The following is a 12532-nucleotide window of genomic DNA, read 5'->3' as shown; positions in this document are numbered from 1 at the left end:
AATATTAGTATGTAAATCAACTTGTAAACGTCGTGTGATGTTATGAAGCGAGAATTTCTTTTAATACACCGTTCACGCAGACGCTCACCACAGTGCAAGTGAAGTTTTAAAGTTCAACGATTTTCAGTGGCAGTATTCTATTGCACCATATGTGTGAAAAATTCATTGATGTGTGCAGTGTGTCATAATCAGTGTCATTCCACACATGCAGTTGCAGCGGTAGCTACCACTTACTTGTGAATCCGTAATTGGATAGTGGACAGGAAGTGATGTGAGGCAGTTTCGGTGGCAGAAGCTCCCTCCAGAAATCTAAAAAGTACAAAGCCACGATCCGCCGAACAAAAGCGACGCACGGCACCTCAAACGCGAAATCAACGCTTTGCAAGAAAGTTCCGGTCACCTGCACGCGCACAGACTGAATTTCAAGATTGCTCGCGACAGTGGAGGCGGACGGCTACCGTGTGACGAAATAATGTAAACGGTCAACCGCCAACAGCAGTTGCTGCGCGCTATATTCTGTAGCAAAAACATTCACATCCAGTACTGAAAACATTTTTGTATGTATCATAAACCTTCTGAGAGACTCTAAGATAGAGAAGTTAGAGTAATTAGAATAATGACTGATTGTACACAGAGATAAGTCGCAAGTTCACCTCTGAACACTGTTGAAATGTAAACTTTAACGAGAGGTCACGATACGAATGAAAATAACCACACGAAAATACGTCAAAAGAATCCGATCCTTCCTATATCCCATCCCACATGTATATAAAATTATTTTTGTGAGCTATTCTAATATAAGATATTTTTTCTGTTTCATATGTGAAATAATTCGGAGAGACACACTCGAGCCCTGGAAGTTAAAGATATGGACTTCCTTGTCGAAGCCATCACCAGTGGCCGCTCTACAATCCAAGTCTATCATAAATAGTGTATGTGCGACGAAAATAAATGTATAATTAAGTACGACAACGGACAAGGCAATCAATCGACAAGACGATGACAATATAATGAATACGGTCAAAATAGAAAGTTGTGTACCAGTCGTGATAGTCAAATTACTTTTGCAACGATGAAAAATGGAGTATGACTATTTCCTTATAAATTTTGTAAATATGTATACTTATAGCCTTAATTTTAAGAATCATCAAGAAAGACTGAATCCATGCAAACACTGATAGAAACACAGAACAAATTCACAATGATCCATCGTCAGTAATTACAAATTGAAACGTTAATTCTTTCATTATGGACTGAATGTGAAATGAAACTTTTAATAACCTGTATGTTACACCCGAAAATTACAAATATTCCAATGGGCATGAGGATGAAAGTAATACCTTCGGTATTCCTTCCCTCCTCATGGGAGGCAGTGTAATATTAGTAATTTTCGCCTCACAAACATTAATATATGCTCAATAGTAAATGCCTGATGGCCTAAAGTTATCGAACAATTGTAAAGTAAAAGAAATGAACCATCGCATAGCAGTGACAGAGTCTATTATTCTTTATCTTTGCCGTTCTTGCGCGGTGCCTGTAAATCTCTATGTACATGTATCGATTAATGGTATAAAAAAGAATTCTGTTGTTTCAAGACAAATGAGGCTTTCGGTGCCTCACCTTTTACTGTTGGTATTCTATGAAAGGCGGACGCGGACTTGCTGCGTTCCGCAACTGCATTTTATATTTTATGTGAAAATATTGAGTGAATATGCTAATTGTTATTTTTTTCAATCCGAAAACGTGTAGTTTCTTGTAACTGATTACGAACAGATAGCATCAAGAGGACATTTTGACTGTTATGTATAAAGTATTTAACCACAATGGTCATCTACTGTAATTTAATATGAAAAGAAATTACGATCACGCTGATGGGCCGAACGCAGCATGAGGCAGAAGGAACATTATCGTTTTTTTCTATTATTTCTGAGCCAATTTTTTTTATTGTGTAGTGTTGCAGTGCTTTTAAAGTCTATTAATCTTCTGGTCCCTTAGTGTTGTTCCGGGTATGACTACATCGCAAATATAAAAATGCACAGAAATGATAATGTTTCTCTTAGTCAGGTATTCAATGCTCTACGTATGTTATTATAATAGTGTAATCAATCCTTGATTCTGTTGCCAAGTGGCCCACCAAAATATTCACTTTTCCGACATTAAAAAAAAAGTAACAATTCTCTTTATTTTCGTCCCCCAAGAGCAACGCTACAATGTGAACATCTTCATGTGAAGATTCTGTATCAAGTGATACCTCAGTATTTAGAGACCGTTGTAAATACGGTGAACGTTCCTGTGGAAATGAATTTATAGAGAGTTAGGTAAATCTTCATATCTATATTGTAATATGGTGAACCAGTATTTTACGTGTTACAGTTACACTCCGGCTCCTTCCCAGCAAACCAAAGAACCCACCGTTGTGCTCGTGAGTGTACTTCTGTACGGCTCAACAGTACCAGTGCCATAGCCGACCTGCAGGCAATGCCAATGTGAAATTCGTGGAACCTGTTCCTTACAGAGGATGATCCTACGTGTTCCATATGGAATAAAATCGAGGGTTTTTGGAATGACGTCCACCAGCTTCTTCACATCACACGACAAATTATGTCCGAAACGATAGGATTTGTCTGAAATTTAGACTGTCGGCGTCGTAAACTAAGCCACAGCTTCAAAATCGTTGATGACAAGGTCCTAATGTGTTGCGCTAGGGCTGTAGAAGATTGGATAGGGGAGTTTGTCGCACAACTCCTGCCACCCTGCTGCAGTCCATGCACGCGACTGTCAGGCTGAACGTTGTGTACCTGTTCGCCAAAAACCTACCATACCCCCTGTCTGTGACGCTCGCAAGCCCCTTTCTGTTTCCTCGTCGTATGGAAAACTTGAAAGTCTGTCACTTTGCAGACACCTCTGAGGTGTGAATAGGTGCTTCCATCTATATCAGCAGACTTCGATGATTGCAGCACCTTTATTAAGGTAGCTCAGAGTTTATTCGTTAGACACTCACCACGTAGTAAGTAGGACTCGCCTCGGCCGAAATATTCTTTATTAGAGGCTACCTCTTTCTGAAGAGTGATCGACCACCTACTGGAATTTGACTGTGGATAACCGTTGTCTCAAAGCATTGGATCTTCACGGTCAGCTTCCTGTAGACGTATAATTTCTATTCTGAAACAGTGTAGTCTATAATAAAACAAAATATGACACAGGCGAATATTATTTACTGTTAAGAATAGTGGAATAGTGTGTTGCGAGAAATACAGATCACAATTAGACGCATAAGGTTTTATTTGCTTCAGTTTCATAAGCAACTTATAACACAACGTTCCGTCTAGGTGAGTCAGCAACAAGTCTGCATCAGCTGCTGGAAAGCAGTGACAGTAAACGTAAATTGTCCATTGGGATTTATCTTAGTTTCCCATTTTCCCTTACGAAGACTGAAAGCATACCCAGGAAAAATGAAATCGCCTACATAGGTTAATGATTACCTATAACAAAGATCTCGACAGTAAAGAGAAAATAAATTTGCTCGACTTTTAACAGTTTCTGGAAGTTATCAAAGAAGCACCTTGGTGTGCAAAATTTGGTCATCTACGTCTTCAGTTAAGTATCTGGCATGAGTTAGGATTTTAAAATACTAGAACCTTTGCATGATGTTACATTCCGGGACGCCCTGTCGACAGCATGGATCGTTTACCTAAAATTGCGGGTGCCCTTGTACAGTGGAACACAATGTGATGGCCTATTTCTGGGTGGATGAACGGCGGAGATACGTCGGTCAGCACCATGAATTTAATTGAAACATATAAAGGACTACGGTATTATCATTTTATATATCTTTATTGTGTTGCGTGTAGGGTGTATGATTTAACCGATATATGCAATTGACGTAATGTAACCAGAACAGTTGAGAAACATACTCGTATGCCACATTATTACTTATAAAGTTCAAACTAACGTACGGTGCAGCAGAATAAGACCTTATAGAATGAAGTTAACATAAATTTAGCATTGGACAGCAGCTATATAAAGACACGCTGTTATACAATAAGATGCAGTTCATTTCAATATCCAAAATTCAATTGAGAATGTCGTTTCGTCTTAACAAGCTATAAATTTACTGTGACCTGAGAAACTACATTTGTCAAGTCCAAAGCTATGGTAATTCCGAAGAATCTAATGCACAATAATACAGCTACTTCTTAAGCACATTAGACATTTTCCCTGCTGCCCTGTTTAATGCTTGCCTTCTCAGAACTTGAGAGTCAATAACTGAGGAAGAGACCGGTAAAGTTCACACCGAGCAGCACCTGCTGTCGAACTGTTACATCTGAAATTGGTCGCCAGATTCTCTAGGACAATTACATCTGTTCTGCTTTAACCAGCTGGATATCAGAAGATTCATTCTCGTGGTTTGTCTGTTGTAGTAAAGACAAAGATGGTGAAACAAACAGTGGCTACCTATCTTCACATCATTACAAGATGTCTTTGCCCATTGCAGCAGCAAAATTTTTATGTATTACTAGCATGTCAGTTCGGTTCCGAATTTCTCCTTAAATTCGCAAGAGACAGTATATTTTAAACTAATGAACCGAAGAGAATACTGAAATTTGTGGCTTCGCAATTTCATTTTAAAATCATACATGAGGTAGCAGAACTAAATTTAACATTAGTTGCCAGTTGATTAATCCTTATAAATAATTTATTTTCTTAAACAGAACTCCCTCAGTCATTAAACACGCAAAATGGAAGAATTGCATGGAAAAAACAGACTTTCACAATTAAAATACATCTACACAATATTGAACTAATGTACTGTATTTAAAAAAGTCAGAAACAGAAAGGAAGCTGAATTATCCCATACAAAACTGGAAAGAAAGATGTATTACCTTGCTATGCTACACTTGAAAAATGGTTTACAGATTCTGATCTGCATATCGCAGCGTTTAAGTTGTCCAAAGAAAACCAATCCACGGCCCACCTCAACACAACTATTCGGATGTTCCCAAATCGTAGCTTTCCCACGTACTAAAATTGGCCTTCCATCATTACCGCCGTGAAACGAGTAGCGCCTAAGGCCTGGTTTCCTCCATTTTCTCCCATCCGAGGTAGCTTAGTTCTGGAAAATTTGCCGTCGGTTTTTCACTGTATAGCATCACTGCAACCGTCTGAAGATGACTGATTTCAACGATGGCTAAACAGTGCCTTCGGGTGCTCACTCCGGTCACGACAGATCACAATATGCCAAACGTGTACGTACTTCCGCAACCTTGTGATGTATGACCACGTTCAAAAAATAATGGAATTCTGCCCTCCGGGAAACATGATCTTGGATAGAGATTACAATAATTTCATGACAGAATGAAAAATGCTCCTATAGAAGCACAAAAATGACGAATTTAGAGTTAGAGCTGTAAAAGAAGGGAACTAGCTTTTCGACTTGCCTGACAGCTTCAAAGACATTTAAATGAAAACATCTTGGCACATTCGTGCTTTTTTACTTGTTAGTATTAGCACCAATGTCATGTAATATGACACATTGTGTCATGTTATGTAACGTGACACATAACGCCATGACGTATAACTTGGTTTGTTTGGATTTTACGTGCAAAATACACATTTTTTCTGGGAAGTTTTTCATGCGCGCCACTTCTATGCTATAACCTTGTACGAATCGGTTCTGTACAAGCATGTCATCCAACACGGCATTTCTCATGTCGTGTCATTAGAGTTTAGTGTGCTTCCTGTTCTAGGTGCACTCCCACTCTCGAGGTCAAACTGTTTTGGTTGAAATGTTTTTGAAGCTGCCAGACAAGTCGAGAAGCTAGTTCCGTTCTTTACATCTCTACCTCTGTCTACTACATATTAGCCTTTCTTTGTGCTATGACAGGGAGTATTTTCCATTCTGGTTCCCAATTTTACTCAAGTTTGACATTACACCGCTATAGCTTGACAACCGATTTTATTAACTCGAGCGAAGACTGATACACTGTAGATTTTGTTTTTTTGTTTCCTTTTGAATCAATATGGTTCAAATGGCTCTGAGCACTATGAGACTTAACATCTGAGGTCATCAGTCCCCTAGACTTAGAACTACTTAAACCTAAATAACCTAAGGGCATCACACATATCCATGCCCAAGGCAGGATTCGAACCTGCGACCGTAGTAGCAGCGCGGTTCCGGTCTGAAGCGCCCAGAACCGCTCGGCCACAGCGGCTGGCTCTTTTGAATCACTTTGCTTCTATCGTGCTGAAGGAGAAAGCTTTCACAAGACAGGGCGACCATTAATTACTTTTATTTGTCTACCTTCTTACAAAATTTTCGCTCAAGTTTGAAATATAGGAGGGGTGTGCGCAAAACATCTCACCATGATGCGTTTTGTGTGCATAAAATCGAATGAGGATTTTTGAAACCAAGTAGAAAGCATTTTTTATTTAATTCGCTTAATGCTTCCATGCATTCAATTCACGTGAGAACGAATTTTATGTGCTACAGTTAACTCGAATATCAACCATAGTATATTGACAACGGATAAAGGTTATTGGATAAAAAGAACATTGTTCTCTCTTGATCGATTTTTGTACCTTCGTGCGAAGCCCGAACCGATTCGTACAAGGTTATAGCATAGAATTGGCGCGCATGAAAAACTTCCCAGAAAAAATGTGTATTTTGCACGTAAAATCCAAACAAACCAAGACAGTTTTCAGACGGTTCAGACTTATCTTAGACCATGATGCGATACATTGGTGGACGAAATTTGAACCATCAGCCTCTCTAGAGTTATTTGGAGGGGGGGGCTGCTGTAGCACGTAAAACCAGCACGGTGCAAATGCAAATTGTGCCATTAGCTGAGCGTTAATTTCAACCCAATGCAAGTCTTTCTCAAAAGAAATTAAACGATTCGCAGAATTTGCCTTGTCGCCAGCTCTGGTTCATCGTTTGACGGTGGAGAAGAAGACCATTAAAATGTAAGTAGTGAAAGTAAGAGCATTTTCCTGTACATAGTCACCATAGAAAAAGGCGTTGCACTTATTTGTTAACAAACCCTGTTCTGGAGGAAGTGTTAGCAATGGCAAGAAACACTGAAATGTCAGACGCTACACGGAAATATTGTGATGAAAGTAATGGACCTTCTGTAAAACAGGTTAAAGTATCTGTTCAGGACAGCAGTATTTAGATATAAGTACCGTATTTTCTGTAAAGCAGGAGTGACATTTATTCGAATCACCATCTTCAAGTAGTTCTTCTACTGCTCGTCTTCGATATAACAACAGCAAGTCGTGCTATTCAGGCTGGCAAGATTGTTTCTTCTAAACTCCCCGACGCTCAGTGCCCGCATAACGAAATGCTTTTGAAACGGTGATAATTACGGCCTATTAATTCAGCCAGGAAGGAAAACTGGGAAGGGCTGGACCTGTGGGGATTTTACACACTTCTTTCATTGGTAGAACACAATAATATTTTACAGTTTCAATCACATAGTAGCCAATTAAGGTTATTTTAATTAATTAAAAGGCCAAGCAATGAGACTCTTAAAAATCAACGCAAATTCAAATAATTTACAGAAATTTTAAAGTTAACTTTAACTCAGGATGACTTAATATTCTTTAAGGCAAGGCACGTCCAATATAAAAAGCAGAATGAAATAAGGGTAAAGTCGTAATAATGGCAGACATAAATCTACAGTACGAGAACAGATAAGAAGGGCCTTAATTATCAAATAGTGAGAATAAAACGTGATTCTTTACTTTACTGATTGAAAAGAAAACTAAAACCACACTTACAACAATGAAAAACAATTTATCTACAATATCTAGGCAACATAATTTTGAACCAGAAACACAAATGAATTGAAGATTTAACACATTTTCCAATAACACAAGTACCGGATGATCAAAAAGTCAGTATACATTTGAAAACTGAATAAATCACGGAATAATGTAGATAGAGAGGTACAAATTGACACACATGCTTGGAATGACATGGAGCTTTATTAGAACCAAAAAAATACAAACGTTAAAAAAATGTCAGACAGATGGTGCTTCATCTGATCAGAATAGCAATAATTACCACAACAATGTAAGACAAAGCAAAGATGATGTTCTTTACAGGAAATGCTCAATATGTCCACCATAATTCCTCAACAATAGCTGTAGTCGAGGAATAATGTTGTGACCAGCACTGTAAAGCATGTCCGGAGTTATGGTGAGGCATTGGCGTCGGATGTTGTCTTTCAGCATCCCTAGAGATGTCGGTCGATCACGATACACTTGCGACTTCAGGTAACCCCAAAGCCAATAATCGCACGGACTGAGGTCTGGGGACCTGGGAGGCGAAGCATGACGAAAGTGGCGACTGAGCACACGATCATCACCAAACGACGCGCGCAAGAGATCTTTCACTCGTCTAGCAATATGAGGTGCTTTTTTTTTGTTCTAATAAAACCCCATGTCATTCCAAGCATGTTCGTCTATTTTCACCTGTCTATCTACATTATTCCGTGGTTTATTAAGTTTTCAAATTTGTACTGACCTTTTGATCACCCAATATAATTAAGTTACAACAGATTTAGATATATGTTTAGATCCCAGCACACATAAAAATTTGCTTAAGGTGTAGGCCACAGGCTAACAGATACAAATTCAAAATTAGTCCACGTATAAACTTAATTTGACCAGCAGCGTTAAGTAGTGCGGTTGGGGTTGGAGGAAACAGCGCGAAAGACAGACAGCTACGAGAGCTGCGGATCAAATCTAGTGACCGATTCCACTCGTCGGCTTTGAACAATGACGTCATACCTAAGGCACAGATGATACATAGAGGCAATCTTTGAAAGCAACGGATCATAATCGTAAACAAACGAATCTTGCATACAATAAAATTGCAAACACAGTTCACGTGTTCTACTGATTTACTGCAAAAATGTCCAAAATTATGAACCATCAAAAAGTTGGAATCGGTAACTAGAACTGACCTCCTGAATAGGTCAAATCTAGTTACCGATTCCCGCCATTCGATTATTCATTAATTAGATCGGTTTTTCAGCAGGCGTGTGTACTAAAATGTAGGCTAATATGATTTTTGCATTCGTAATGGCTCTCTGAACTACAGCAAAAAAGTTACTAATATTGGAATCCGTAACTAGAATTGATCTATGTAAAAGTCAGTTCTAGTTACCGATTCCAATTTTTGTTGTATACTGCAGTAGGTTTAGAGAGAAATTACAAACATAGAAATGGTATTACGCTTCAGTGCATATAACTGCAAAAATAATTTACATATAAATCATGGAGCGCTTGGAATCTGTAAATGGAATTTACCTTCATTGGTTAATTCTAGTTATCAATTCGAATATTCTTTATCTTTTGTAGATATTCCTTTGCCAAGTTCTGGCTTTTTCTTTTTAGAATTTAGTGTGTCGATTTCTCCACATTTTATGCTACTCTTTCGTATTTGTTGTCATTCATTTAATTTTCTCATTTTTCTGATACATTTCAGTTTCTTCCCTCCCAAAACCCCCACTTTCCTGCGCTTCTCCCGTTAGAGACAATAATTAATATTTAATTAACGCTATTTTATAACAGTATGACTTCACCACGCCCTTTACCGTAATGCAGTTTACAGGTTCTCTGTTTTCTGATCGCATAAATTACGAGAATACTTCTTACCAGGCATGAAAATTTGGTTCTAATTCTTGTTCTTAATTATTTTCATTACCTTCAGTTCGATTCAATATAAATCATGTAAATAAGTGTGTGAATGTGGGTGTGAATGTTATTGTAATTTTATCGTATGCTACATTCGTTTGTTTACGAGTATGATGCGTTGCTGTAACAGATTGCCTGTACGTATCGTCTTTGCCTTAGGTATCACGTCATTGCTCAAAGCCGACGAGTGGGATCGGACACCAGAATTTATCCAGAGTTGCCAAGTGTATGCACTCCAAATGACGTTATCAGCCGACTAAGCAAGCCGACGAGGCGTGAGTAAGTGGAGCCCGTTCCTGGGTAACACGTACTAGCAATGGAGTTCAAAAGATTATTAAAGACAGTTTCCAGTAGCACAAATAATTTTAATTAGACAGAATACCAAAATACAACCGTGCAACAAATAAATAACTCTTGGGGTCGAATTAATTAATCTGAGCTCTTACGAAAATGCATGACAACTACCTTCTCAATAAGTTAACCGAAACGTTTAAGAACCCAGCTAGATAATTTTTTAAAAAAATCTGCAATAAAATAGTAATATCATTTTTTTCTTTTTATCAAACCAATAAAGCAGCCACAAGAACTCTCGCATCACATTCAAAGCTCATCCGTACACGCATTAGACCATAGTGGTTCGGAGAGAACAAATGAGTCCTGGAAACATCTGAGTCGCTTAAATATAATATATTCACTATGTAATTTCTTAGGACGCCTTTAGCATTAGCTTCAAGGAAAGTAGAACAACCAAAGCAAATTATAAATAGGGAAATAAAATAGCCAAACTGACACATATTCTGACATGAACAATTAAACATCCGTGGTAACTGGTAATGCTAAACATTTCACTGCGTCACCACATGACCAATCATTTACTTTAAAAATTAGGAGAATTAGTGGGAGGCGGACAATAATAGTAACGCATGCACTAACGCACACCGCCAATCTTCCAAATAACCTTTCTTCTGGAACACGGCGCTCTACACTATCTAAATGTTCACAAGCACCACGGATAGGTAAGGTTAACATATAATACAAATTGTAATAAGACATCAGCCAGTGAATTAGTCTAAAATGTCTGCCAGATCTTGGAATCTCACTGACCTTCGAATACCATGGAGACACGGACGTCCGTACACAACAAACAGAAGGAAGCAAACCAAAATGAAAGTGAATACTGCCCTGACAGGTCGTGACCTTCTGATAAATCAGAGCACCAGCGACGTCGGTGCTCAATAACCTACAGAGGGGGTCATGACCCTAATATTGGTCGTTCGCCATCAGCTAACACCAAGGCGAAGAGGCCCCACGGGAAGTCCGTTACTGCTTCGTTGCTCAGCTCATACTGCCCTCTAAACCAGCCACCACGCCCAGAGCCGCCACACCAGAGAAAGCCGACACAGCACCGCGCTATGCGTAGTGCCGTAAGCAAGGGCATGTGGCGGAAGTTTCGAAATGCCGCACTGTGTTGCGTCAAGAACGCTGCCTCAGAGTAAACACGCTACAGGCACAGCTCAGCCCTTTCACAACACAATCACAAAAGTTTTCTCTACCACTAACGATCAACAACTAGTTAATACAATAACTTCTTCATATTGGTTTGTCAGTTTCTATCATAATTGAGGAATTGTGCAATTAGATTGACTCCTCGCCTCTTCAGACAAAAAACAAAGGTAACAATTCTAAAGCAAGCACTGCATGCTTTTCCATGGTTAATGCACATAATAGCGTTTTATAAGAAAGTCACCGTACGATTATTTTACTAGATGTGTCATCCCCTTCGCCGCAATAATTTTTTGGAATTGACTCTTTTCTTATTTTGGATTTAAACTAGCAGAGGACATCGATATTATACCAGCAGTTGAACCATTCGATGATTTTACTCAATGTGAGCTAAATTTCATATCTATACAAGACTAACCGAAGTTCAGCTGAAATTCGGAGTCTTCCGCAACATTTCGCTACTTGTTAGATCAGTGGCAGTAACATTGCTAAATGTTCTTGCAACGGAATTTGATCGCCTGGTGCAAGGAGACAAGAAGACATCCTCTCACCAGTCACATCAAGTGGCAACACAATCAGTTTTGTGCAGATCAAAGGGTTCCTTCCGTGTATGTGATGATTTTAAAGCAACTGTAAGTGCACACTCAGAGACTGGCGTCTATCCCATCTAAAAGCCAGATGAGCTGATGTCTTCAAGTGGTCAGTACTTTTCCAAAACTGAGTTGGGCCAAGAATAATTGCAGCTGCCACCAGACGAAGAGTCACCCGAATTTGTGGTTATTAACACTCTTTTGGACTATACTGAAAGAACATATAGCCATCTGGAATTGCTATGCACGAGTAATTTTCCGATGTTTTTGCAGCAGCTTATTCAAACGAGCCCGAATACAACAAATTATCTGGACCATATATTAGTAACTGGTGCAACAAGAGAACAAGTCATTGCAAACTTACGTATAATGTTCCAGACACTACAACAAATTGGGCAAAATTGCATTCCAGAAAACTGTGAGTTCTTTCTAGACCAGTTGGAGCATTTAGGCCACATACTGTGTCTTAAAGGACTGCAACTAATTCAGCAATACATGGGAGCCACAAGAAAAAATTAAGTGCCTGCCAGCTTAGAAGACCTAAAGATATTTCTTGACAAAATCAGTTACTATGCCAAATTCATACCAATTGTCACTCAGATCGTTTGATGTCTTGATCTGTACTAATATAGAAAGAGAAAAAGTGAGGAAGTGTTGTTTCCAACCCTCTCGAAAATTCCGTAACCGATCCACTTAAAATTTTTATACGGAACTAGGTTATATAGTGTTTTCATATA

General features: G+C 38.8%; 1 protein-coding gene across 1 annotated transcript in view; it reads right to left on the bottom strand.

Annotated features, from left to right (window-relative positions):
* The window catches only part of LOC126155562 (odorant receptor 43a-like), a 158597-nt gene extending 147736 nt beyond the window's left edge, over positions 1-10861 (bottom strand). Inside the window, exon 1 of the mRNA XM_049916236.1 lies at positions 10807-10861. The gene's annotated coding sequence lies outside the window, so the exon portion shown is untranslated. The remainder of the gene's footprint in view (positions 1-10806) is intronic.
* Between the last annotated feature and the right edge of the window lie 1671 nt (positions 10862-12532).

This window comes from Schistocerca cancellata, chromosome 2, assembly GCF_023864275.1.
Source record: "Schistocerca cancellata isolate TAMUIC-IGC-003103 chromosome 2, iqSchCanc2.1, whole genome shotgun sequence".
Lineage (NCBI taxonomy): Eukaryota > Metazoa > Arthropoda > Insecta > Orthoptera > Acrididae > Schistocerca > Schistocerca cancellata.
The sequence above is the reverse complement of the archived record's forward strand: the minus strand, read 5'-3'. Positions and strand labels throughout refer to the sequence as shown.